The sequence below is a fragment of the Theropithecus gelada genome, chromosome 6 (assembly GCF_003255815.1).
Source record: "Theropithecus gelada isolate Dixy chromosome 6, Tgel_1.0, whole genome shotgun sequence".
In the NCBI taxonomy this organism is placed as follows: domain Eukaryota; kingdom Metazoa; phylum Chordata; class Mammalia; order Primates; family Cercopithecidae; genus Theropithecus; species Theropithecus gelada.
Window position 1 is genome coordinate 168,715,889 of NC_037673.1, and position 26,830 is coordinate 168,742,718.

At 48.5% G+C, this 26,830-nt stretch overlaps 1 long non-coding RNA gene across 1 annotated transcript; it reads right to left on the reverse strand.

Annotated features, from left to right (window-relative positions):
* Positions 1-21,298: 21,298 nt before the first annotated feature.
* On the reverse strand, positions 21,299-23,546 carry LOC112625697. Its single transcript, XR_003119752.1, has 3 exons — positions 23,475-23,546; positions 22,426-22,654; positions 21,299-22,061 (listed from the first exon to the last, which is right to left on the reverse strand). It is a non-coding gene; the product is annotated as an uncharacterized LOC112625697 (long non-coding RNA).
* Positions 23,547-26,830: the final 3,284 nt, after the last annotated feature.

Genomic DNA, 26,830 nt, shown 5'->3' on the forward strand with positions numbered 1-26,830 from the left:
AACACTGTGTGTAATCAGGATTGCAGGCATGTTATGAAATACTAGAAAAGCTGAATATTAAAATTACTCTGGAATCATATATGCTTATTGTTGGGGTTATTTGTCACATCTCCAAAGTCATCACAGTTTTCTCAGCATCAATGTCCTCATCTCACCCCAGTCCTAGTTCTAGTCTTAGTGGAATAGATTGTATCAGACTAATCCTCTGACAGACAGCAATGGTCAACTGTGGATGAAATTTTAAAACAACTATGTAAAGATGCCAGAGAGCAAACAAAAGCAGACAAGTTAGGGAGATTTCAACCCATGAAATCAATAATCATACTGACTGAGACTCATGCACACACACATTACAGAGGGACCGAAGCTCTATGGGAGGAGGACCCTTGTCCATTTTGTTGATGGCACATAGTAGATGCTCAATAAATTTTTGTTGTCAAATGAATGTTTTGTTTGGCTGACCACATTTGTTGTTTTTTCAGTTTTACTGAGGGATGATTTATGTAAAATAAAATTCACACTTTTTAATTGTACCATTTTATGAGTTTCACAAACATATACAGTTGTGTCTGCCACTATGATCAAGACGTAGAGTATTTCCAACACCATAGAAAGTTCCTTTACGCCCCTTTGCAGTTTATCCTTTCCCAGCCCCAGCACCTGGCAATTGCTGACCTGATTTCTATAGCTTTGCCTTTTCCAGAAAGTTGAATAAATGGAATCACACTAAATGTAGCCTTTTGTGTCTGGCTTCTTTCTTTCTTTTCTTTTTTTAAAGTTATTATTTTTTGAGATAGAGTCTCGCCCTGTCACCCAGGCTGGAGTGCAGTGGTGTGATCTCGGCTCACTGCAACCTCCATCTCACGAGTTCAAGCAATTCTCGTGCCTCAACCACCTCAGTAGCTGGGATTACAGGCGTGCGCCACCACACCTGGCTAATCTTTGTACTTTTAGTAGAGACGGGTTTTCTCCATGTTGCCCAGGCTGGTCTCGAACTCCTGGCCTCAAGTGATCCACCCACCTTGGCCTCCTAAAGTGCTGGGATTTCAGGCATGAGCCACTGTGCCTGGCCTGTGCCTGGCTTCTTTCTTTCACTTGTATAATACCTTTGAGATCCATCCATGTTGTTTGTGTGTATTAATACATTATTTCTATCATGGCTGAGCAGCATTCCATTGTGTGGCTGTATCTCAAATCGTGGATTTTTGGGTTGTTTCTAGTTTCAGCAATGATGGATTAGGCTGCTATATTTGCCTGTGGGTCTTTGTGTGGATAGATTTTATTTTCTAGCAGTGGCATTGCTGGGTCATATGAGTAAGTGCATATTAACTTGGTAAGACACTGCCAAACTGCTTTCAAAACTGCTTTCAAAACGGCTGTACCAGCCATGTAATGAGAGTTCCAGTTGCTCCACATCTTCACCAACACTTAGCATTGTCAGCATTTAAAGAATTTTTTAGCCATTCTAATAGTATGTAGTGTTATCTCATTGTGGTTTTAATGTGCATTTATCTAATGATTAATGACGTCAAGCATTTTTTTTATGTCCTTATTCACATCTCTTTTTTGATGAAGTATGTGTTCAACTCTTTTGCCCATTTTAAAACTTGGATTGTTTATTTTCTTATTACTGAACTGTGAGAGTACTTTATATATTTGGGCTACAAGTCTTCTATCAAATCTGTATTTTGCAAATATTTTCTCCAGCCTGTGACTTGTCTTTTCATTCCCTTAATAATGTGTTTTGTTGGCCGGGCGCGGTGGCTTATGCCTGGAATCCCAGCACTTTGGGAGGCCGAGGTGGGCAGATCATGAGGTCAGGAGATCAAGACCATCTTGGCCAACACGGTGAAACCTCGTCTCTACTAAAAACATAAAAATTAGCCAGGCTTGGTGGCAGGCGCCTGTAGTCCCAGCTACTCACGAGGCTGAGGCAGGAGAATTGCTTGAACCTGGGAGTCAGAGGTTGCAGTGAGCCAAGATCGCCACTGCACTCCAGCCTGCCAACAGAGTGAGACTCAGTCTCAAAAATAAATAAATAAATAAATAAACAAATAATAATAATAATCTGTTATGTTTTGGTTTTTTTTTTGAGACCAGGTTTCACTCCATTGCCCAGGCTGGAGTGCAGTGGAGGAATCGGCTCACTGCAGCCTTGACTTCCTGGGCTCCTGCAACCCTCCCACCTCAGCCTCCTGAGTAGTTGGAACTAAGGCACTTGCCACCACACCCGGCTACATTTTTGTAGAAAAGGGGTCTCACCAGGTTGCCCATGTGGGTCTCGAACTCCTGGGCTCAAGTGGTTCATCAGCCTTGGCCTCCCAGAGTGCTGGGATTACAGGCACCTTAATAACATCTTTTGAAAAGCAAAATTTTAAAATTTGATAAAGTCTTATTTATCAATTTTTTTTCTTTTCTAGTTTGTGCTTTTTGTGCCCTAAGAAATCTTTGCCTAACCCAAAGTCACAAAGAATGTTCTCCTGTGTTTTCTTCAAGAAGTTTTAGAGTTTTAGGTTTTATATATTTAGGTCTATGGTTAATTTCAAGTGTTTTTTAATATATAGTATGAGATAGGGGTTGAGGTACTTTTTTTTTTTTTGCATTTGTATGTGTAGCTGTTTCAACACCATTTGCTGAAAAGACTGTTCTTTCTCCATTGAATTGCCTTTGGAACTTTGTCAAAAATCAATTGGTCAGCTGGGCTTGGTGGCTCACATCTGTAATCTCAGCACTTTGGGAGGTGGATCATCTGAGGTCAGGAGTTCGAGACCAGCCTGGCCAACATAGTGAAACCCCGTCTCTACTAAAAATACAAAAATTATCCAGGTGTGGTGGCACTTGCCAGATACTCAGGAGGCTGAGGTAGGAGAATTTCTTGAACCTGGGAGGCGGAGGTTGCAGTGAGCCAAGATCGTGCCACTGTATGCACTCCAGCCTGGGTGACAGAGCTAGACTCCATCTCGAAAAATAAAACAAAACAAAAAACAAAAAAACATAATTGGCCATATATCTGTGGATCTGCTTCTACAGATTCTAATCTGTTCCATTGATCTGTGGGTCTACCCTTTTGCTAGTCCCACATTATCTTGATTACTGCAGCCTTAAAAGAAGTCCTAAAATCAAGTAACACAGTCCTCCAGTTTGTTCTTCTTTTTCAAAATTGTTTTGGCTATTCTAGTTCCTTGGCCTTTTTATATGAATCTTAATTTATCAATTTCTAGGCTGATTTGGATTTTAAATGCTATTGCATTGAATTTTTGGATCAATTCAAGGAGAACTGACATCTCAAGTATATTGAGTCTTCCAATCCATGAACACAGTATACTTTTCTGTTTAGGTTTTCTTTGATATCTCCCAGTGATTTATAGTTTGATAGTTTTCAGTATGCAGCTCTTGCACATATTTTACTAGATTTATCTCTAAGTATTTCATGTGTTTTTGATACTTTGTAAATTGCGCTTTAAACATTTTTTAAGTTCCAATCGTTCATTTTTGGAGTATAGAAGTTAAATCGATTTTTATGTATTGACTTTGTATGCTGTGACCTTGCTAAATTCATCTGTTAGTTCAAGTTGCTTTTTCATGGATACTTTGGAATTTTCCAAGAGCAACTGTGGCACTGCACATCAGGATGTTGAACCCTTATACTTCTGTATATCCTTATATTTGCAGGACTGTCCTCATAAAGTGTAACTGTGGAGAGCACGGCTTTGCAGTCAGACGTGGTTGGATTCTGGTCCTTCCATTTCCCAGCTGTGTGACTGTGGCCTAGTTATTTGGCCTCTCTGAGCCTCCATCCCATCACTTGTAAAATGGGGGAAAAAATCACCCCTCTCTGAGATTATCATTAGAGAATCGTTAGTTTCCAGAAGTGGGATTGTAGGTTAGCAGGCAGTCACAATTTTAAGGCTCTTGGTATCTACTGCCAAATGTTTGAATTGAAGTGCAACTCTTCGCCAAGCCCAGCAACACTGCCACTGCTGTAGTCTGAAGTTTTGTGTCCCCCAAAACTCATATGTTGAAATCATAACCCCCTAAGATGATGGTATTTGGAGGTGGGGCCTTTGGGAGGTGATTAGATGATGAAGGTGGAGCCCTCGTGAATAAGCTTAGTGTCCGTATAAAAGAAGCCCCAGAGAGCTCCCTTGCCCTTTCTGCCATGTGACGACACAGGGAAAAGACAGCCATCCACGAACCAGGAACCCTCATAGAACACTGAATCTCATAAAATACAAACCTTCAGACTATAGCAGTGGCAGTGTTGCTTGGGTTGGTGAAGTGTTGCACTCCAATTCAAGCATTTTGGCAATAGATACCAAGGATCTTAAATTGTGACTGCCTGCTCACCTGCAATCCACTCTGAACACTAACGATTCTCTAATGATAATCTTAGAGAGGGGTGATTTTTTCCCATTTTACAATGGGATGGAGGCTCAGAGAGGCTGAATAACTAGGCCACAGTCACACAGCTGGGAAATGGAAGGACCAGAATCCAATTCACCTTGATTTTGGACTTCCCAGCCTCCACAACTGAGAGAAATAAATTTCTTTTGTTTATAAACCACCCAGTCTATGATATTTTGTTACAGCAGCCCAAATGGACTAAGACAGACATTTATAATTATGTGTGCTTTAAAAGATTTGGAGAATAATGTATACATATACAAAACATCATGTTGTACACCATAAGTATATACATGTTTTTAATTGTCAACTTAAAAATTAATTAACCAATTAATTTTAAAAAGAGAGAAAGACTTGGAGAGACAGTCTTACCCTGTTTGCTCGTAATTGTCAGCCAACTGATCTTCTTACATTTCTTGTCTGTTGTTTCTGGCCCATAGATGGCCATCACTGTTGGTTTACATATCTTATTCTTTGATGTTTGAAGTGTTTTCCTTTTCAAACTGGAAACCTGATAACCACGAGAGCAAAAAGAATTGACCTTCAGGGAGCACTTCCTCTGCGCCAGGCTGCGTTTCTCAGGTATTAACGAATCCCCATGACAACCCTATGGAGTCTCTTTTCACCTCTATTTTGCAGGGGAGAAACTTGAGGTGAGAAGTCACTTGCTCCAGAGCACAGCTAGAAAGCAGCAGAGTTGGGATTTTTGCCCGCTCCCCGCCCACCCCCTCATTCGGTAAACCTAGATCTGAGCAAACTGGCCAGGGCTGAGACCCATTCCTGTCCTCATGAGCTGGGTACCCGTGAGCTAAGCGCTCAGTCCCTCTGACCCAGCTAGCCCTCTGCTCACAAAATTGTGATGAGTCTTCTGTGTCAGGCTCTCTGTTAAGTTCTAAGCCTCAGTTTCCTCATCTATAAAATGGGCCAAATGATTACGTCTATGGCACCTGCCTGTTGTGAAGACGGGATAAGATGCTGGGGCCACGAAGGCTTGTTGATGAGCTTATGAAGGTTGGAATCTCGGAAGTTCCTGGCCATGAGTGGGGACCTTTGAGGCATGATCAGGCTCCTTGACCTTGGTCTGTGCCTGACTTGTCTCTCCACCATCTCTTAGTATAAAAATGCCAACTCTGTTCTTTCCAATTCTCACCTTGGGCGGGGGAGAAAAGAAAAGTAGTCCAAGTTTCTCTTCCTTGTCCTGAACTGGGAGGGCAGGAGGGTTACCTCAAGCAAGAGGCCGCAGTCAGGAGAACCAGGTTCTCATCCTTGCCCCACCCTTCAAAATCTGCCTGGCTTTAATCAAGTGACTGCCTTTCTCTGAACTTCCCGTTTCCTCTGCCGCAAACTGGGGAAGATTCTTCTGTTCCCCGCACCAGGGCTGAGTGAGTTAAATGAGATAATGAGTGGGAACACTCATTGTAAACTACAGGCTAAATGCGTTTTTATCATGGGTCTGCTTTGTGTCTCAGAGGCTACGTGTGGTCGGAAGACGACGGGGCTCTCGGCTGGTTTGGCTCTGGGCTCTGTTACGTATCAGCTGGGAGCGTGGCTTTCACCTCCCACAGAGCGGGGATAATACTGGGGTAGTCTGCCTGTGCGGCTCTCCGCCTCCCGTGTACCTGGTAGGATTACACGTGCTGGCCTCCCTGCGATTGAGTGGGGCCATATGACTAGCTGTGGCCGACGAGCTGTGAGCAAAAGTGCCATGTGTCACTTCCAGGGGGAACATTTAACTGCTTGAAATGAATCTTCTCTTTGTGTGTCCTGGTAAATCTGCACATAAATGGGGCCTCAATCTGGACCTCTGAGTGAAGCCCCTTAGGTAAAATATGTATCATCAGCAAAAGAGTAAATAAGCAAACGAATGCAAGCTTTAAAATTTGAAGCTGTTAAAATTGCGGAGGGTTATGGGTTATCATAGCATAGCTGTGCCTATCCTGGCTAAGACAATCTCTCCTTCCCGAGGTGGCTGTGAAACTTCAGTGTGAGGATACATGTGACACTCTTGGTTAAGAACCTGACAGGTAGTAAGCACCCGTTGAATGGGAACGGTAATTATTACTATGGTAAGAATACAGCAAGAAATGGTTGGATTCCAATCCCTGCTTTGCTCTTAGCCCTCTGGGTGACCTTGGACCGAGAACTTAACTCTACACAATCTGGGGCTCAGTGGGGGGCTCACAGGAGCTGAGCTGACAGCCAGCGTTGCCTTGTAGTTTTAGGGCGCTGGGGCCAGACTGCCTGGCTTCAAATCCTGCTATGACCATTCATTAGCTGCTGTATGACCTTGGGCAAGTCACTTAATCTCTTTGTACCTCAGTTTCCTCATCTATGAAATGGTGATAATAGAAGTACCTACTTTAAAGGGCTATGGGGGGAATTAAATAGGCTAATGAATGCAAAATGCTCAAAAGATTTCCTGACACATGGAAGCACTCCAGAAATTTGAGATCTTATTTATTGTTGTCCATTGGACAATATAGAACTGTGTTTGGGAGCCCTGGCTGGATCCCAAACCTGTGTTTCATCAACTGTGTGATCTTGGAACCGTCATATTACTTCTCTGAGTCTCACTTTCCTCATTCATAGAACAAGGGTAGTAATACCTACTCATAGCTATTTTGTGAGGGTTAAGTGAGATAATGTATGGCACTGGTAATGTATGCAGTGCCTGGTCCTGCGAGAGCTCAGTTGGTACCAACTGTGATGATTAACACAGGAATGAACACCCAGCACCAAGTAGGTACCTGGTCAATATTTGTCCCTCCACCATCCCTCATCTCGGACCTTCTCTCCAAGGGAAAAACAAGGCTCACCCAGGCAAAGCAACAGCCTCCTGACTCAAGTGTGCTGGTGACCATGCTGGGGCAGAGCTCCATTCTTTGCACCCCCACATCCCCCAGCCCAGCTGGAGAGGCCACCATCCTGCTGGCGCTCCGGCAGGCCGCTGCTGCCCACCTGTGCTTTGCAGTGGGATGGTGAGTGGCAGCTGGACTCCGAGGGCCAGGTGGCAGAGGGGCGGGTCTCTCCCCTGGGCATTGCAGCCACTCTAGTTACCCTCTTGGATTTCCTCACTCTCCAGGCTGCACGCTGGGTGGGCCTTTGGGGACTGGTGAAGTGTTCAGCGTCTTCCCCGCACCTTGCCGTTTCTGAGCCCCAGGGGTGCTGCCGGAGCTGGGCCCTTTACCAGGGCCACCATGCAGCGAGCAGGTCCCCAGAGAACCTCTCCCCACAGGCTATGTGGGGGTTGCGAGACCCTGTCCCTGCGGAGTGAGCTGAAAGCCGGGAGCTGCCAGCGGCTGCAAGGTAGGGAAAGCCTCCCAGGCCCAGCAGACAGCTGTCCCCAACATACATGCCTGGGTGCTCCCATCTTGGGGGGAGATTTGGGGGGAATGAGAGGGACCACTTGTTTCTCTCAACCTACCCAAAAATGCACATGGATTGAACCCTGACTCGGACCTGGCCTGATACTGAAGCTTGAGCCCAGCTCAGAGCACAGCTACAAACCCAGGGTCCCCACAAACCCAGGGTCCCTGCAAACTCAGGGTGGGGGAATGAGGGATGGTGAGGAGGAAGGGCTGTTGGAACCTTCGAAATCCTCTTTAAAATTTCTTTATTGGCATATAATAGTTGTGCATATTTTGGGGGTTCATGTGATATTTTGATACAGTTATACAACATGTAATGATCACATCAGAGTATTAAGGATAGCCATCATCTCCAACATTGATCTTTTCTTTGTGTTGGAATATTATAACTCTTCTTTTCTAGCTACAAAAATTCTCTTTTTAAAAATAGTGTGCACCAAACTAGATCTGTGCAGCACAACAAAAATGTATTGAGCACTGTATTAGTCAGCTCCGGCTGTCACCACCAATTACCACGGACTGGGTGGCTTAAACAACAGAAATGTATTTTTTCACAGTTCTGAAGGCTGGAAGTCTCAGGTCAAGGTCCGGGCTGGGTTCCGGTGAGGGCTCCCTTCCTGGCTTGCAGACAGCCACCTTCTGGCTGTGTCCTCACTTGGACTCTTCTCTGTGCATGCATGGAGGGAGGGCAGTGAGCTCTCTGGTGTCTCTGCTGATGAAGACACTAATCCTATTGGATCAGGACCCCACCCTCATGACCTCATTCAACCTTACCTACTTACTAAAGGTCCTGTCTCCAAATACACTCACCACGGGGGTTAGGGCTTCAGTATGAGTTTGGGGGAGGGGCATAGGCATTCCGTCGGTAACGAGCATGTATTTGAGTCATGTGCCAGCAACAAGACATGCGAAGTTCTCATTAGCATGGAGTTTACGCTCCTGAGGGATGTGTGTGTAGGTGTGTGCACAGAGCATGCATGTGTGGACCACTACCAACCAGATAAATAAGCACATGAGTTCATGGGCAAGCTGTGGCCAGGCCTCTGGTTTGCAGCGCCTGAGCGGAGTGGTGAACAGGGCAACATCTTGAGCTGGAAGGACCAGGCTGACTCATCTCCTGGGTCTGACACTTCAAAGTGGCGTGTCCTTGGACTTTCCCTCTCTTTATGTCAGCTTCCTTATCTGTGAAGTAAAATTAGCAATACCCACCACAGAAGGCTGTTGACATGACTGAGAATACTGACTAGTAAATCCTCAGTACAGGATTTGGGAGGTGGGTTATGAATAATAGATGGTTGTTATCATCATAAACAAGGAGATTACCTCTAATTGAGGTGGAGGCTTTGAGCTAGAGGCAAACTAATCTTTGAGATCATATGTTGGAAGGTCTTAGCCACAGAGTGGAGTATATCAGGGAGAATAGGCACTATTTGGGTCTGATACGTGATGCTTTTATTGGGTATGTATCATTCATTCATTCACTCATTCATCATATTTTCATCAAATTTATCCACTACCCCCACAAAGTCATTTACCCACTACCCTCCCAAAGCCACCAAAATCAGCTAAGACCTTGTCCACTTTGCAACCTCTACTTTGTCACACTGATCTGGCTCAGATTCTTAGAGGTCAGGCAGGGGCTGAGAAGTTTTATTAGTGCAGCTGGCTGCCCACCAGATGCAGACAGATGGAACCTACTTGACACCCATAGCATTGTCCTTGGCAATGCCAGGAGGCTCTAAAGAAGATGCCAACTGCCTGCTGGGGCGACTGAGCCCACTGTGAATTCAAGGTTAGCACGCAGATGTCTGGGCAGGAGACGACTTGTCATGCCTTCCAACCCAAACTCTTTAAATATCCATTCAACATATTGAGCAGACTGTGTTCCCTGTGTCGTGGAAGGCAGGGCCCTTCTGGTGGCTGCCATAGCGTCTCCTGTACTGCGGTTGGCATTTGGGCTCCAGCTCCCACTTGGACACTCAGCCACAAAACAAAGCCCCATTGTTCACCTGCTGTCCCTGGTCCCTTCAGAAAGCCTCTCTGTAGTTACAGAGGCTCTCATCTTGAGGACCCAGGCTGGGCGGGGGTCTAACCTCCAACCAGAGGAGTCTGTAGAAGGATCCCTCCCAACCCTTCCAGTCCCTGCCTGAGAAGAGGTCTGTGCTCCCCTGTCCCCATCTCATCACATCTTCAGGGCTGCCTGAGCACCCCTTGGAGACCAGCACCTCAGGGCCCAGCCTCTCAACCTTTCCTTCCTGACCTGGGGCCCCTGAGCATTTGTAGGGCAGCCTGGTGCCTGGGAGGGGTGGTTGGGCTGGATGGACCTGCAAGTTCCTTTCCTCTCGGCTGTTCTGAGGTTCTGAACACCCACCCCCTGCCCTTTCCTGGGCTTCTCCCTGGAATTCAGGGAGGGACCAGGCTTGAGCCTACCCCTGGGAAAAGCACAGCATTGTGTGCCCTTAGCCCACAGCGGAAGCTTCAATTTTCCTCATCTGTAACATGAGGATGACCACAACAGCGCCTGCCTTCCAGAGCTGTGCTGAGGATTAAATGAGTTAACTCACGTGCAGGGCATAGACTAGTCCTGGCACATGGGGCCAGGATGTAGAGCTAATACAGCTGTTAGCTCTACACCTGGTCTGGGATTCAGCCCATCCAGGAACCAGCAGCGGAGCAAGATGGGCGCGGTAACATTCCAAATTCTACTGGCGACTGCATTTTCACCTTTGGATTGAGATCTTCCAGCCAAAGTGCTGGGGGAGTTTTGGATCAACACAGTATACAATGGCTAGAGTTCAATCCTTTCAGAGCTTGAGAGTCTGGGTCACACAGATGCATCCATCTACAAGTATTTATTGGCATACCTTCTACATGTCAGGCACTGATTTCAGCACTGGGAATACAGCAACGAAAACATTCCTGCTCTTTTAAAACTTACAACCTAGTAGGGAGGCAAATAGCCAATAAATCTATCTCAGAGGGTGACGAAGGTTAAAAACAAAAGTAAAGCAGAATGAGGGCACAGAGAGGGATGGGGGCTACATGGGGCTCTATTTTTTACAGAGAGGTCTAGGAAGTCCTCTCTGTGATGATGTCACTTGAGTAGAGGCTGGAGTGATAGGGGCACTGAGCGTTGAGGGCATTGGGGGGAAGGGCATTCTGGGCAGAGGGGACAGTCAGTGCACAGGTCCTGTGGCAGGAGTGTATCTGGCACGGATGAGGCACAGCAAAGAGGCTGGCATGACCCGAGCAGAGTGAGCGAGGGCAGGGGGACAGGATTTAAAGTCAGAAAGGTGTGGGATTCAGATTGCAGAGGGCTTTCAGGGCTGTTATAAGATCCTAGCTTTTATTCTGAGATGGAGGGCTTCTGGGGTGGGGGATGAACAGAGGAGAGACAGGATCCAACGTACATTTTAGGTAGGCTGAAAAATGCACCCCTAAGACGTCTACAGCCGATCTCCAAACCGTCAGTATGGTTAAAAGAACTTTGCAGATGTGATGAAGGTCAAAGTCCCTGAGATGGAGAGATTACCCACTGGCATAACCACAGGTGTCCTTATTAGAGGGAAGCAAAGGAGATGCTGGTCCAGAGGAGGAGGGGAGGTGATGGCAGAAGCAAGATGTGGAGAGACGCAAGCCGAGGTGGGCAGTCTCCAGAAGCTTAGACAGGGCAAGGACTGGATTCTCTCTGAAGCCACTAGAAGAAACCAACCCTGCTGATGTCTTGACCTTATTCAGTGAATCTGATTTTGGGCTTTGAGCCTCCGAAGCTGTAAGAGAATAAATATATGTTGTTTTAGACCATCAGGTTTGCCTTAATTTGTTACAGCAGCCATAAGAAACTAATACAGATCCCTCCAGCTCCTCTGCAGAAAATAAGCTAAAATTAGTCTTGGAAAGAAGCAGAAAGACCAGTCGGGAGGCTTTTCAACCATCCCCCAGAAAGGCAAGGGGGAGGGTGTGAAAAGGCAGCATGGAGAGTGTGAAAAGGTGGTGGAAAATAGCTGGATTCTGACTCCATGTTGAAGGTAGAGCTGAGGAGAATTAGATACAGGGGGGCCAAGGAAAATCAAAGATGGTCTTAAGGTTTTTGGCCAGAGTAACTGGCAGAGCAGGTGCTGTTTCCTGAGATGGGGAGGGGCAGGTTTGAAGAGGGTGGGGGCAAAATCAAGAAATCAGCCTTGTGCGTATCAAGTGTGAGCTGCTAATTAAACCACCAAGCAGGACATCCAGGAGATCATCAAATACGTGAGTCCATTTCTGGGGCGAGGTCCAGGATAGTGACATAAATGTGGGGGTCTTCAATCCAAGTTCTTGCTCTCTGCCTGAGACAAGGGTGCGCTTTTCACTGAAGATGGGCTTTGGGCAGTGGTCCTAAAGAGCTGCGTTCATCCGATGACTGCCCTGCTCCAGGCCCTTTGCACATGATGTCATCTGTCCCCACCAAGCCTTTGAGGCACTGTTATCACAATCCGTGTGCTACAGATGCAGACATGGAGGCTCAGCAATGCGATGTGAACTACGTGAATGGCCCACAGTCATCAGGGAAGAAGGGGCAAAGCTGAGATTTGAACCCAGGTCTGCAGGGACACCAGGGAATCTTCAAGGGTTAAGCTGGAGACTGGCCACTTAAATTCCTCCCACTACAGTCTGGGAAGGTGAATGCCATTATTTCCAAACTGTGTTGGCAGCATGATACCCCTTGCAAAGGGAGCCAGGCTTGGAGTGTTTGCCAGGAACCACCAGGAGGAAAAGAGAAGTTGCATGGCCAAAAAACCTTGAACTTGCTCAAGCCCTGATATTTCTGTAACTTTTGCCTTAGGCATCCCAAAAATTGATCACTCAGGAGAAACTGAGGCAGCACATCAGCCTTGTGCTCCCCGAAAGCTGGGCCCAGGTCAGCTCCATCTCTGCCGTCCTCCCGGCACTTAACATGCAGTCCCTTACCTGCAGGAGGTGAAGGGCTTAGTTCTATGGAGCCGCTTGTACTATATTTGGGAAGGGGAGTTGGTCCTCCAGCCCTTCTCTTCTTTGTCCCCTGGTACCCTCACTCTTTGGGCCTTGCCCACTGTCAGGCTGCTGCACACACCGGCACTCTGATGTCCTCACACCTGAGCAGAGTAAGCCAACAGCATGTGCGAGTAGCTTCAGGCAGAGTGGTGGGTGGGAAGTACGACGAGAACTTCACTATCCAGATCCCGTGTCTTGGACAGATGCATGAGCCGCGGCTATCCACTGAGGATGCTTGTCATCTCCTCCAAGAGCTGAGCTGCCGCCCAGCCTCTGACAGCTAGAAAGAATCTTTTGTTTCTTCTGTGCCTGGAGGAAGGCCTTGTGTTGTCTGTTTGTTCAACGAATAGACTCTGCCTGATTGTGGGCCATTAATAAATGCATCTGTTTGGATTTCACAAGTATATTTGAATTCCCAAGTCTTCCACGGCATACCAGGAAGCAAACACAGCCAACACTTTCAGAACTAATACCCAGCCGGAGATGTGAAGGATTCAACTGGAAACCACCAGAATGGAAGTATGCAGAGAAAGCACCTGGCACATAGCGAGGACTTGTTGTGTGTTGGGTGAGGTGGGTAGAGCTGGGCTGCGGACTCAGACAGATTGTGGTTCCAAACCTGTATCTGCCATTGACCAGCGGTGTGACTGTGCAAGGGACTGGCCTGCCTAAGCCTCGGTTTCTTTGTGTGCAGCTGAGAATTTCAACCCCTAATTGCATGGATTGTGTGGTATAACATGTGTAGAGTGGCCACACCATTGCCTCATTTATTCCTTCCTCTCTAAGGCCGGTATTAGGCATCACCATCTTGCAGATGAGAACACTGAGTCTCGGAGAGGAAATCAATTGCCCCAAGTCCTACAGCCAGGAATGCTCTGTTGGGTTACAAAGTCACTGCTGACTGCTAGTCTCTGCCTTGGACTAGCCGGTTAGCTCTTCAGTCCTCGTCAACCTACACAGGGACTGGAGCTGTGGGATGATCTTGCCTAGGCCTTGTTATGGGCCAGGCGGGTGGCTGCTGGTGGGCTGGGTTAGGGACTGCGTGGCCTTCCCCTGGAACCCAGGACTTTCCCAAAGGGCGGCTTTGAGCCTGACGGCAGCTCGGCCAATTGTTTCAACATGGCCTGTCTGCTCTCAGCTTCCTGGTCGCAGTTTGAATGGCTCGGTTCCTCCTGATACTGGGCGCCTGCTGGGGGCTTCTCGCCTGCCTCTGGGACGGCCCATCCTGGTGGATGTGGATTTCCATGTATGGACTCAATATGGCTCTTCCTTGACCCTGGGCTGACTGCACATGATGTCTTTTTTTTTTTCTTCCTCTCCTGTAGCTTCCTGGGAGATGGCCTGTTTGATTTTTACAGGAGCTGTCACTGTAATGAAACTTCCTTGAGTTCTGTGTGGAGCCTGACTCAGGCTTTGTCCCGGAAGGAAGGTGAAGTAGTGTCTCATTTCGGCCTCTCACTTGCTGAATGAGCAACTTACACGAGGGGGTTTTGCACTTGCCCCCCCACCGCCTCAGTTTCCTCCTCTGCGACACGAGCACAAGGAAACTCAAAGGAGCCAATGAGATAACATTAACTTCATGTTTGCTAGGAGGACAGAGATGGCCTGCACACAGGCCGGCACGGTGAAGGGCACATCCGTGGATGAGCGTGAACCCCATGAGGGCAGGGCCTGGGTTGGCCTTGCTCTCGGCTGTGTCCACAGTGCCCAGGACGCTTCTGAGCTCCTCATGCGGCTCGGGGAATGTGTGCTGAATGAATAGTTCTTGCCGTCACCTGTCTCTAGGGGCTTCCACTTAGAGCATCATAGTCTCAGGAGAGCGCCATGAGAGAAGGCGGCTGGAACAGTTCACAGGCAGAGATGCTGCGAGGAGGAAAGGGTGTAATTAAATCGCTGTTTAAGGAGCAGCTCGTCTGCATGCTGGCAGCATCCCTGCCTGGGTCTGGGTGCGCATGGCGGGGAGCGGGGCAAAGACCTGGTGCCCCCTGCGTGCCAGGTGCCGCGCGAGGCAATTCGTACACCTTAACTCATTGAACGCTTTCAAGCATTCCTCACAGGTGGGAGGTCATCCGTGTTTTGCTAATTAAGAAATTGAGGTTCAGGACGGGAAGTGACTGGTCCAAGGTCACATGGCAAAGAGGAGGGGGGCCACGAAGCCCGATAAAGTCCCCGAAGAGTGTGTCTTTATGTTTCTTCCCATTGGCCTCTCCTCCCTTTGGGGAAACACCTTCCTCTGCTCCATGACCCGGGCTTGGCCACTCAGAGGGCCACCCCTCTGGAGGCTGGGGAAGAGGGCTCTATCTGCCGGGGTGGCTGAGCTGGCACAGTGGGGTCTGGGGTGCTTCTGCCGGCCATCTTGCCCCTGTGGGGAGGGCCTCCTGAGACTGGAGCCCCACAGAGGCACAGCCACAGGCAGAGAGGCCCTTCCCGACCATGTGGTAGAGGCCCTGAGGCCAGCTCTGCCCTTGGGCTTTTCGGTCTCGGGAGCCAATAAAGGCCCATTTGGACTAAAGCTAGCTGGAGTTGGGCTTCTGCCACTTGCAACCAAAACAGTCCTGGCTTGTGTCATCTGGGGTGGGAGACCGGATAAGCTCTGTGAACTGAAAAACATGGAGGCCATGGCCTCATGTGCTGGACTGGAGAGGGGCTTCCTCGGTGGGAAAGGATTTGAACCGTGCCTCCAAGATCTAGGGGAATCCAACCAACACAAATGGCACTGGCTTTGGTTCGCTCTCTCATTGGGGCAGAATCTGTCATGGACAGTTGGGTGAGAGTCTTTTCCTTGACTGACCGTCAAGCCCACCAAGGTAACACCCTATGAGTAGACTCACTCAGAGCTTTGGGAGATAAAATTACGTCTTTCTTCTCAGCATGAGCTGAGGACTCCATCAACCTGCCGGCTTCCTCCTGCCTCTGCCTGCCCGGCACTGCCTTGCTCTTTGAGAAGAGACTGGGCAAGCTGACTTCCCTTGTGACTGGGCCCCCGAGTCCCCAACAGGGAGATCTGATATCCGGGAAGACCCTGCATTCCCGACCTTTCCTTCCCAGGGTCCCCAGCCAAGAGCAGGGAGAGTGAGTAACAGCTCGGAACACCCCGGCCAATACCAGGGCTCACTCCCGCCGGGGAGAGCTTGCTCCCTGGAGCCCAGGAAATGCCAGGGCAGCATTCTTGGCCAGCGACCTTCCCCTCTACCCCTCCAGGCTTCCCTCATTCTTCAGCCCCTCCTTCCCCATCACTCAGAGGCCAGAGCAGCGGTTCTCAGAGTGTGGTCCCTGCACCAGCGGCATCAGTGTCATCCACATACTTGTCAGAAATGCAACATTCCAGCCCCCATGCCAGACCCAATGTAATAATTTGCTAGGGCTGCCATAACAAAGCCCTGTAGTTTGGGCGGCTTAAACAGCAGAGACTTCTTTTCTCTTCATTCTGGAGGTTACAAGCATGAGACCAAGGTGCTGTCCGGGTTGGTTTCTCTCCCTCCCTCCCTCCCTCCCTCCCTCCCTTCCTTCCTTCCTTCCTTCCTTCCTTCCTTCCTTCCTTTCTTTTCTTTCTTTCTCTCTCTCTCTCTCTCTCTCTCTCTGTTTCCTTCCTTCCTCCCTTCCTTCCTTCCTTCCTTCCTTCTTTCTTTCGAGACAGAGTCTCGCTCTGCCACCAGGCTGGAGTGTAGTGGCACGATCTTGGCTCACTACAACCTCTGCCTCCCGGGTTCAAGAGATTCCCTTGCCTCAGCCTCCCAAGTAGCTGGGACTACAGGTGTGAGCCACCATGCCCGGCTAATTTTTTGTGTGTGTATTTAGTAGAGACGGGGTTTCACCATGTTGGCCAGGATGGTCTCGATATCCTGACCTTGTGATCCGCCCACCTCGTCCTTCCAAAGTGCTGGGATTACAGGCATGAGCCACCGCCCCCAGCCCAGGTTGGTTCCTTCTGAGGCCTCTCTGCTTGGCCTGCAGATGGCCACCTTCCTGCTGTGTCTCAGGTGGTCATCCCTCTGTGTCTTGTGGCTGTGTCCTGATCTCCTCTTCTTATAAGGACACCAGTCATATTGGATTAGGACCCACCCCAGGGACTTCATTATACCTCATTTACTTCTTTAAAGGCCCTATCTCCAAATACAATCACATTCTGAGGTACTGGAGGTTAGGGCTTCAACATGGGAATTTTTTTGGGGGGATGCAATTCAGCCCATAACACCTACTGAATCAGAAACCCTGGGGTGGGACCTGGCAGTCTGTGTTGTAAGGAACCTCTGGTGATTTTGCTGCCTGCTCAAGTATGAAAACCACTGGACTGGAGTTTAGATCACCGATGAGGTAACGCCCTGTGTTAGTCCCTAATCAGTCAACAAATGGTGTTAGCTCCTGATTGATGGATGCTGGGTCACACATAAAACTGCCTCCAGCCTCGTCCTCCTGGAGGGCACACACAATTTGGACAGGGGGACAGATGCAACAATTGATTTTAAACATTCCATTAAATGATTACAAGAGAGACCAGGGCTGGAAGATACTCAGGGTGCCCTGGAGCAGAGGAGGCTTCTTGGAAGAAGCGAGGTGACTGCCTGGATCCGAAGGAAGAATGATGGTTACCAAGGTCGGAAGCAGTGGCTTCAGACAGGTGCCCCAGCCTAGGGATAGCATAGATCAGAAGCCTTGAATGTGACCCAGGGCACCCCAGGGAATGTGCACAGTAATTCCTTGGGGTGCAGGAAGAAATCATTACATTTTTAAAAATCTTGATAAACATTCAATAAAAGGATCAAAATGAGGATCCACCAATGAGGATCAGTGGCTCTCGCTGGGTTCCTTGGGACCCTGGAATTCTGTGGAGATGCCCCAGGGGGAGTGGTGGACTGAGGCTTTTCATTTTCATTTGCCTTATATGTCTATGTTTTATCTTGCCTTTCATTCATTTCAACTATTGAAGTATACTTTAAGTGTATGCAAAAAATATGTTAGCACAGAAGTACAGGTAGATACTTTTGAAGATAAAAAGCATACCAGTATTGGGGGTGTGCTGAAAATAGTTCTATGAATGTGGTGCTTGTCAACAAAATGTGGAGACCACTGCTGTATATACACAAAGGCGAGGAGGCTGGAAAGAACCAGGAAGGCTGGTATGGCTGGAATCCAGAACGGAGTGGGGCAGTACATTGACATGAGGCTGGAGGGGTATCTTAAGGGACAGTGGGGAGCCACTGAAGGTGCTTGAGCAGGAGAGGTGCTCCATATCAGATTTGTGGTTTTATTTTCATTTTTTAATTTTTGAGATGGAATTTTGCTCTTGTTGTCCAGGTTGGAGTGCAATGGCATGATCTTGGCTGAATGCAACCTCCACCTTCCGGGTTCAAGTGATTCTCCTGCCTCAGCTTACTGAGTAGCTGGGATTACAGGCATGCACCACCACACCTGGCTAATTTTCTGTAATTTTAGTAGAGACAGGGTTTCACCATGTTGGCCAGGCTGGTCTCGAACTCCTAACTTCAGGTGATCCACCGGCCTCGGCCTCCCAAAATGCTGGAATTACAGGCGTGAGCCACTGTGCCCAGCCAGACTTGTGTTTTAAAAACAACAGTCTGGCTTCTCTGGGGAGGATGATGTGAAGGAGGCAAGGGCAGCTCCAACTTAGAACCTCTGTGCTCTTAGGGGTAGCAGTCTGGAGGGGCGGGGAAAGGATGTGTTCTAGAGCCCCTCGGCCTTGTTTCCAATTCCCTCTCTACTTCTTTTAGTTGTGTGACCTCATTTACAGTGTCCAACCTCTCTGTGCTTTGTTTCCTCCCCCTGAAAACAGGAGTTACTGCAGGGCTATAGTGAGGATGAAGCCACATCGTACAAATCAAGGACTAAAAACAGAGCCCAGCACAGAGAAGGCTCTCTGTGTGTGTTCGCTGTTTTTACTGTTGTTATTGTTACTTCGGCAATTTGCCTGGGCCCTCCTCCAAGGCAGGAGACTTATCTGTCCATCCCGTGCCCTCAGCAGCCCAGGCTGCTCCTGGTAATGCTACCAACTCTCTGTGTGCCTTGGGGCAAGTCCCATCTCTATTTGGAGCCTCAGTTTCTCCTTACGCAAAATAAGGACCAAAATGAGGATCCACCAGTGAGGATCAGTGGCTCTCGCTGGGTTCCTTGGGGCCCTGTAGTTCTGTGGAGATGCCCCGGGGGAGTGGGGGACTGAGCATTTTCATTTTCATTTGTCTTATCTGTTTGGATCATGTATAAAATTTCATTTGAACAAATGAAATTTGTTGCTTCTAACAACCTTTAAAAGCTTGAACACAAATGGATGAGCTGTTCCGTAAAGGTCGTCCAGGCCCAGAGTTGATGAATCTTGTTGCGAAATCATAATGGGGTAGTGGCTTAAGTCGCCCGTTATAAATGTCTCCCTGGCACAGAGTTCGAGTTTCTCACGTATAATCCCTGCCCCCATTAGGCCCCGTAATGCCTGTGCACCAGGATGTATAATGCTTCTCCCCCTTCGACTGCCAGCTGGCCCTCAAGATTTATGTGTGGCTCCTGTTTTTCCTCATGCAAACGCTGCCCGTCGGTTCCTTCCATCTTTCCTAATAAGTCATCTTCCTCGCCCTTGGTAATCTCTCTCATTTTTCCCTGGACCACCTCCAGCTGGCCTTCGTTTATGTAGCCGGCAGATGCCAGTCGGCAGCATCCAGGGGCTCTGTGTGAAAGGGGCTGCAGTTTAGTGGGGATATTTGAGCCGAGCTTAGGGCTGCAGGTCTCAAACTTTGGTGAACATCAGAATCTCCTGGCGATGCAGTTTTCTAGGCTTCGGGTCTTCTGACCAGAGGCTGCCATGGAGTCCAGGAACCTGAACATTTAACGAACCACATGTGGGCTTCTGAGGCAGCGTTCCTGACAGTGTTCTGGGGGCTAGGCCTCAGTGTTCTAGAGACAATGTCTTTAGATTAAGTTGCAAATCACTCCCCCTTTCACTCACATCCCTCCTCCATTCATTCATCCGGCCAGTCCGCAAGCCCTCACTGAGCACCCACCTATAGCCAGCGTTGCACTGAGAATAAAAAGATAAGCCAGACCCCGACTCTCCCCTTGCCAAATGCATGGTACAATTTGGGAGCTTACAACTTTATGTCTAATAGAACGAGGCATGAAAGCAGCAGGTTAAAGAGGAGATGACCCAGGCTTTGGAATGAGACGGGCTGCTCACCAACTTACCGGCTGTGATGGTTAATACTGAGTGTCAACTTGATTGGATTGAAGAATACAAAGTATTATCCTCAGTGTGTCTGTAAGGGTGTTACCAGAGGAGATTAACATTTGAGTCAGTGGGCTGGGAAAGGCAGAGCCACCCTTCATCTGGGTGGGCACCATCTCATCAGCTGCCAGCATGGCTAGAATATAAGCAGGCAGAAAAATGTGAAAAGAGAGACTGGCTTAGCCTCCCAGCCTACATCTTTCTCCCATGCTGAATGCTTCCGGCCCTCGAACATCGGATGCCAAGTTCTTCAGTTTTGGAACTTGGACTGGCTCTCAGCCTGCAGACGGCCTACTGTGGGACCTTGTGATCATGTGAGTTAATACCTAATAAACTCCCCTTTATATGTGTATCTATTCCATTAGCTCTGTCCCTCTGGAGAACCCTGACTAATAGAGCGACCCTAGGAAAAAAAACCCTGACTAATAAGGCTTCCTCTGCCATGCTATTATTACAATGGTAATAATAACAGAATGCGCCGCTGGGGGTTATCAGGAAGATTAAACAGGGTCACGGATGGGAAGCTCTCGGCAGATGCCTGGCACATGGCAGTTTTCAATAAACAGTAGTAATTCCATTTTAGGTGGAATTTGCTTTCTTTCTTATATTTATTTTTATTTTTATTTTTATTTTTTTTCTTGAGATGGAGGCACGCTCTGTCGCCAGGCTGGAGTGTGGTGACGCGATCTCGGCTCACTGCAACCTCTGCCTCCCGGATTTTCCTGCCTCAGTCTCCCGAGCAGCTGGGACTACAGGTGTGTGCCATCATGCCTGGCTAGTTTTTGTATTTTTAGTAGACATGGAGTTTCAGGCTGGTCTTGATCTCCTGACCTCGTGATCCGCCTGCCTCGGCCTCCCAGAGTGCTGGATTACAGGCGTGACCACTGCGCCTAGCTGGAATTTGCTTTCGGTATTTAGTTTCCTCTTTAATCATCCAAGTCATCTCACTGTTAGAAAAAAAATTTCTATACTTTTTGCTTTTTGTATTTCTTTTCAGATCAAGGGTTCCTTTTCCTAGTATGCCTTGGGCTGGGGCGTGACTAATCCTTCTCTAAACAAGTCCATGACCATGTCCTCTCTTGGGAGAGTGGCTGAGAGCTCAGGCCCTGGTGCCAGGTGGGTTTGAATCTGGTTTCAGCTGTGTGGCCATGGGCAAGCCACTTCACCTCTCTGAGCCTAAGGACAGTACCTACAGCACAGTACTGTTGAGGTGTTACATGCAGTGAGATCTACAAAGCTTATCTAGGCACATATTCAGCAGTCCTAAACTATTAGCAACAACTCGTCATTCACTGAATAGGTATTTATTGAGCACCTACAATCTGCCACACGTTGGACTTTACACCAGAGACAGCAGTTCATTCAAAAACACGCCCAACAACAGGTAAACAAATACAGACATAGATATGTCACAGTGCTGAGTACCATGAAGAAAAATAAAGCAGGGGAAGGGATAGAGTGCGATGGGGGCATGGGTGGGGGTATTTACCCAGGACGCTGTAGGAAGTCCTATTGCAAATGGGCTGTTTGAGCAGAGCCCTGAATGAAGGTGGGGAGAAGGCAAGCCTCTCTGTGATGTCTCCCGACCAGGGTCTGGTGGTGGGAGAGACTGGGACTGCAGCCCCGCATTGGCAGCAGGTCTTCCATGACGGGGTGCTCCTCCCAGTTCCCAGCCTCCCTCCTCCTGCTTCTGCTCCCTTTCGGCAACCTAAGAGGCTGTCCTTGGCCACGCTGCTCCCTGGGGCCAGGGTTGTCTCCCCAAGAAGGAACCCAGTCCCTGTGAAGCTCATGACAGTATTCCCTGGGAACACAAGCCATGGAGACGCCCCAGGAGTTAACAAAGGCACTGAACTATTTAGCTTAATCTCTGACTTCTCTCTCTTGACCTCTCCTCCAACCAAGTAGATAAATGGCTGCGCTCTGTTCAGTGCTTGGCTCGGGTCACAATAAATCAGCTGGCTGCGTATGCGTGCATACTCACCCTCCCGAGCCGAGACCAGCCTTCCTGTGATAAACCACCAGTATTTATTCCAGCCTGTCCTGCGTGTGTCCTGGAAACAGAAATAATTTGGGGTTGGGGTGTGTTTTCAGGTTCATGCTCTGCTCTTCTTATCCCCCAGAGTTTGACAGAGCTAAGCCAAGCCAGAGTTACGCTGACAGACAAAAATGACACAGGCTAAACCACAAACCCTGCAAAGGCTGCTGAGTTTCATCATCCCCGTCCCAAAGGCAAGCCCCTCTTCCCTTGAGTAAGGATACCTGATGTGCATCAGGGGACTCTCCAGATGCAGACAGGAACCAAGCCCCATCCTGCCCTAGAAGAGCCTGCAGGCCGGTGGGGAGGGCAGACAACTTTCACCCAGGACAGAAGTTGCTAAGGGAATAAAGAGACATCACATTTTCCTGAGTACTCACTATGCACCAGGAGTTGTTCCAAGCTCCCAATTAGCAGTAACGCATTTAAACCTCAGAGCAGCTCAACATGGTACAGGTGTGTTCCCGTCCCTAATACTGCACTGACACCACACAGCCTGGGAAGGCCGTGGGAGCCAGACTGGGTATGACCCTGTGGCCTGGGGTCAGATGTCTGCAGCTTCCCAAAGAAGAACACACTTGATTGAGCCTTGTTGGGGTGAAGAAGCACCTGACAAGTGGAAAATTCTTCCAGGCAGAAAGATAAGTGTAGGCCACGAAAGGCACGTGTGGTCGTGTGGTGTACTCTCAACCACCCCAGGTCCTATTATCGTGCCCATTTTCAGAGATCAGTGAAGTTGAGCAAGTTGCCCAGCGACACACAGGAGACACGGTTCAGATTTCCACTCCTGGTCACCAACCATTGGGTCTACTGCCTCCAGACAATGCGGGTCACAGCGGCACATCATATGGGGCCTCCTGGTTCTCATCTCAGATGTCGGAGGCATGGCCCAGAACGTGCAGGGCCCTGAGATCTGTGCTCAACGGCTTGCACTGGAGGCTGAGTGGACCAGTTGTAAGCAGGCTCTGGAGGCTATGGCCCCAGTAGCCCTAGCGGCTTAGCAGGAAGACCACAGGCTGCACCAGCCACTCACTTCCAGACCCCACACCAGGAGCCCCTGAAAGGGGGCAGGATGTGCCTCTGGACTCCCAGACACCCACCCCCTAAGATAGTCCTCCAGAGGCCCGTCAATCCCCACAGCCTTTCCTTCTTCCTCAGGGCCTCCGCCCTCCAAAGGGACTTTTTCGTGAGAACACAGCTGCCTTACCCCACCCAGTTCCCCTTCCACAACGGGAAAGCCGGACTCAGACTGCAGGGAGGGATGGAGAAGCCGGAGCTTGAAGGCTGTTGGCATGAACTGGGCTGGGGGTGGGGGGCATTCCTGTAAAGGAGGACTCGAGGCCTCCAGGGGCTGGGGCAGGAGGCAGTCAGGCTGCTCGAGATTCTGGCCACTTGGCGCAGTCATGTTTCAGAGCCTCGGCTTCCTCACCTGTAACTTGGGGACAGTTGTTCCTTGAGTCACGCCAGGAGGGGAGAATGAAGCGGAATACAGAAAGGGCCTGCCGCTGTTCCTGGCACAAGGGGCTTGCGTGCTGGGTCCCCCCGAGGACCTGTTTACTGTTAGTATGAGCCATGATAGCAGTCATGTAGCAATGCCTCCTGCGGCACGAGACCAGAATGGCGGACACGGTGGAGGAAGGCAGCCCCGGTTGTACTCAGCCGCACCGGGCTGTTTTCCTTCTGCTTGTGGCTGCGGCTGGGGGTGGAGGGGGCGGGTGGGGGCTGAGCTCAGCTCTTAGCTGGAGATGTCTCAGCATCTGATGTGACACTGCTGTTGTTTTTGGCTTCACATCCAAGACTCTTTCGCGGCTAATTACTCACTGTCTTGGGAGACTGGCCCAGGAGCCTGAGAAAGGAGAGAGGAGAGAGCGCGCCGGTTTCTGTTTTGCAACCGGTTAAGGAGGCAGCAGTGCTGGGACCCATGGACCTGGCTGGAAGGAATAAAGTCTTCTGCATGCTCTCAGCTTTACTGAGATATAATCTATGTACAATAAAATTCACAGTTTGGATAAACCTACTAAAAACCTACAAACCCATAAAACCAAAAAATCACCATCCCCTTCAAGATTTAGGATCTCTCCAATAACATTTCCTCTTGACCCATCTGTCAGTACCCACTCTGCCTAACCAATTACTAATCTGCCTTTTGTCACTATGTGTTGGTTTCACCTTTTCTAAAATTTCATATAAATGAAATCACCTAGGATGGACTCTTTTGCATCAGACTACTTTCAGGCGACGAAATGTTTCTGAGATTCACCTACATTGTTGAGTGAATCGCAGGTCCATTCCTTTTTTTTTCTTTTGAGATGGAGTCTTGCTTTGTCGCCCAGTCTGGAGTGCAGTGGCACGATCTCGCCTCACTGCAATCTCCGCCTCCCAGGTTCAAGCAATTCTCCTGCCTCAGCCTCCTGAATAGCTGGGATTATAGGAACCCACCACCATGTCTGGCTAATTTTTGTATTTTTAGTAGCTGGGACGACAGGGGTGTGCCACCACACGCAGTTAATTTTTGTATTCTTAGTAAAGACAGGGTTTCACCATATTGGCCAGGCTGGTCTCAAACTCCCTACCTCAGGTGATCCACCCCCTGGGCCTCCCAAAGTGCTGAGATTACAGGCGTGAGCCATCGTGCCCGGCTGAGTCCATTCCTTTTTAGTGCCAAGTTGTATTGCATTTATGTGGACATGACACAATTAATTTATCCATTCATTTACTAATAACCATTTTAGGTTGTTTCCAGTCTTTGGGTGAACATATGCTCTCATTTCTCTTGAGTAAATACCAGGAGAGTAAATATCAGTGGAGTTATTGGCGCATATTATAAATGTAGGTTTAGTTTTATAAGGAACTTCCAGACCTTTTCCCAAAGAGGTTGTACCATTTTACATTCCCATCAGCAATGTCTAAGAGTTATAGTTACTCCATTTCCTTGCCACCACTTGATATTGGAAATCTTTTAAATCTTAGCCATGTGGTTAGTAGGGGGTGGGATCTTACTGTGGTTTCAATTTGCATTTCTCTGGTGATTGATAATGTTATGTATCTTTTCACAGGCTTGCATCTCTTAGGGGATTTTGAAAATGAAATGCGGGGAGTCTTGAACCAAGGCCTTGACACTCCCATGAGAAGACCTTAGAAATTTGGCAGGGGATTAGAGGATCATGTGCCGTTATCCCTACCTCTCCTAATCTAACTTTTAAAACTGGAATGGTTTATCACATGAGTAATACACACAAATGCATTCATCTTGCAACAATAGAAAAAATGCCTACTGTAAGACTGGAGACTCCCATGACTGCACAGAGAGATCCCTTCATGACCCCCCATTTCTTCTCAAACGTCCTTCTTTATTTTTATTTTTTTGAGACAGGGTCTTGCTCTACAGCCCAAGATGGAGTGCAGTGGTGTGATCACAGCTCACTGCAACTTCCAGCTCCCGGGCTCAAGCGATCCTTCCACCTCAGCCTCCCAAGTAGTTGGGACCACAAACGCATGCCACCATGTCCAACTAATTTTTGTATTGTGTGTGTGTGTGTGTGTGTGTGTGCGTGTGTGTGTGGAGACAGGGTTTTGCCATGTTGCCCAGGCTAGTCTTGAACTCCTGAGCTCAAGCGATCTGCCTGCCTCGGCCTCCCAAAGTGCTGGGGTTACAGGCATGAGCTACCATGCCTGGCCCCTTCTTTATATTTGCAGACACTTCCCCCCCCACCACAAATATCCGGTATGTGTTTTTATGGGTATGTTCTTACATGTATGATAAAATGCTGTACAAATGATTCTTCAGCTTGCTTTTCTCCATCATCAAACTCTCTTAGAGGTCTGGTCATGTCAGTACATGTTGATCTGCCTTGTTCTTTGTGTTGCTTAGAACTCCATTGTAAGGATGAATCATAGTTTATGAATCAATTTTCCTACTGCTGTATACTTAGGTTTGCTTGTGGTGTTTTGTTGTTGCAATGGTGCAGCAAACATCCTTGTCCTTGCTTCCTTTGCTGATCTGTGTGTGTTTCTCAAGGCAGATTCCAAGGAGTGGAACCATCAAGTTTTTATATCAGTCATCTATTGCCACAACAATGCTGTGCAACAAACAACTCAAGATTTAGTGGCTTAAAACAACAATCATTTCTTCTCATCAGTCAACTGTTGGTTGGGTAGTTCTGCTGAGCTGACCTCAGCTTAACCGATCATAGCTGAGTGTTACTTATGTATTCAGGGCTGGCTGGTGCGTCAGCTGGAGGCTGGCTGATCTTGGAGGGCCTTAGCTGGGAAACTCATCTCTGCTTTATGTGACCCCTCTTCCTCGGTCAGACTGGCTTGGGTTCATTCTCATGGTGGAGATAGGGGCCTGAGAGAGAGTGGAATTACTGAGGGCTTCTTGAAGTCTGGGCTTAGGACTGGCTCACCACCACTCATGTTCCATTCTATCAGCCAGAGCAGGTCAGGAGACCACACAGATTCAACAGATGGGAAAATAAAATCCACTACAGTCTGTCTCCTGGGCTCAAGTGATCCTCCCACACCAGCCTCCCGAGTGGCTGGGACTACAGGTGCTCATCACCACACTTGGCTGATTTTTAAATTTTTTGTAGAGTAGAGGTCTCACTATATTGCTCAGGCTGGAAAACTTGCTTCTTGATAGGAAGAATGGCAAGTCACATTGCAAAGGGTGTGAACACAGGGAGGGGAGGAATGGGGCCATATTTTGCAGTCTACCATGGTTTTGAATATGTACATGTTCCATTTTATTGGATGCTGCCAAATTGCTCTCCTAAACGGTTGGTT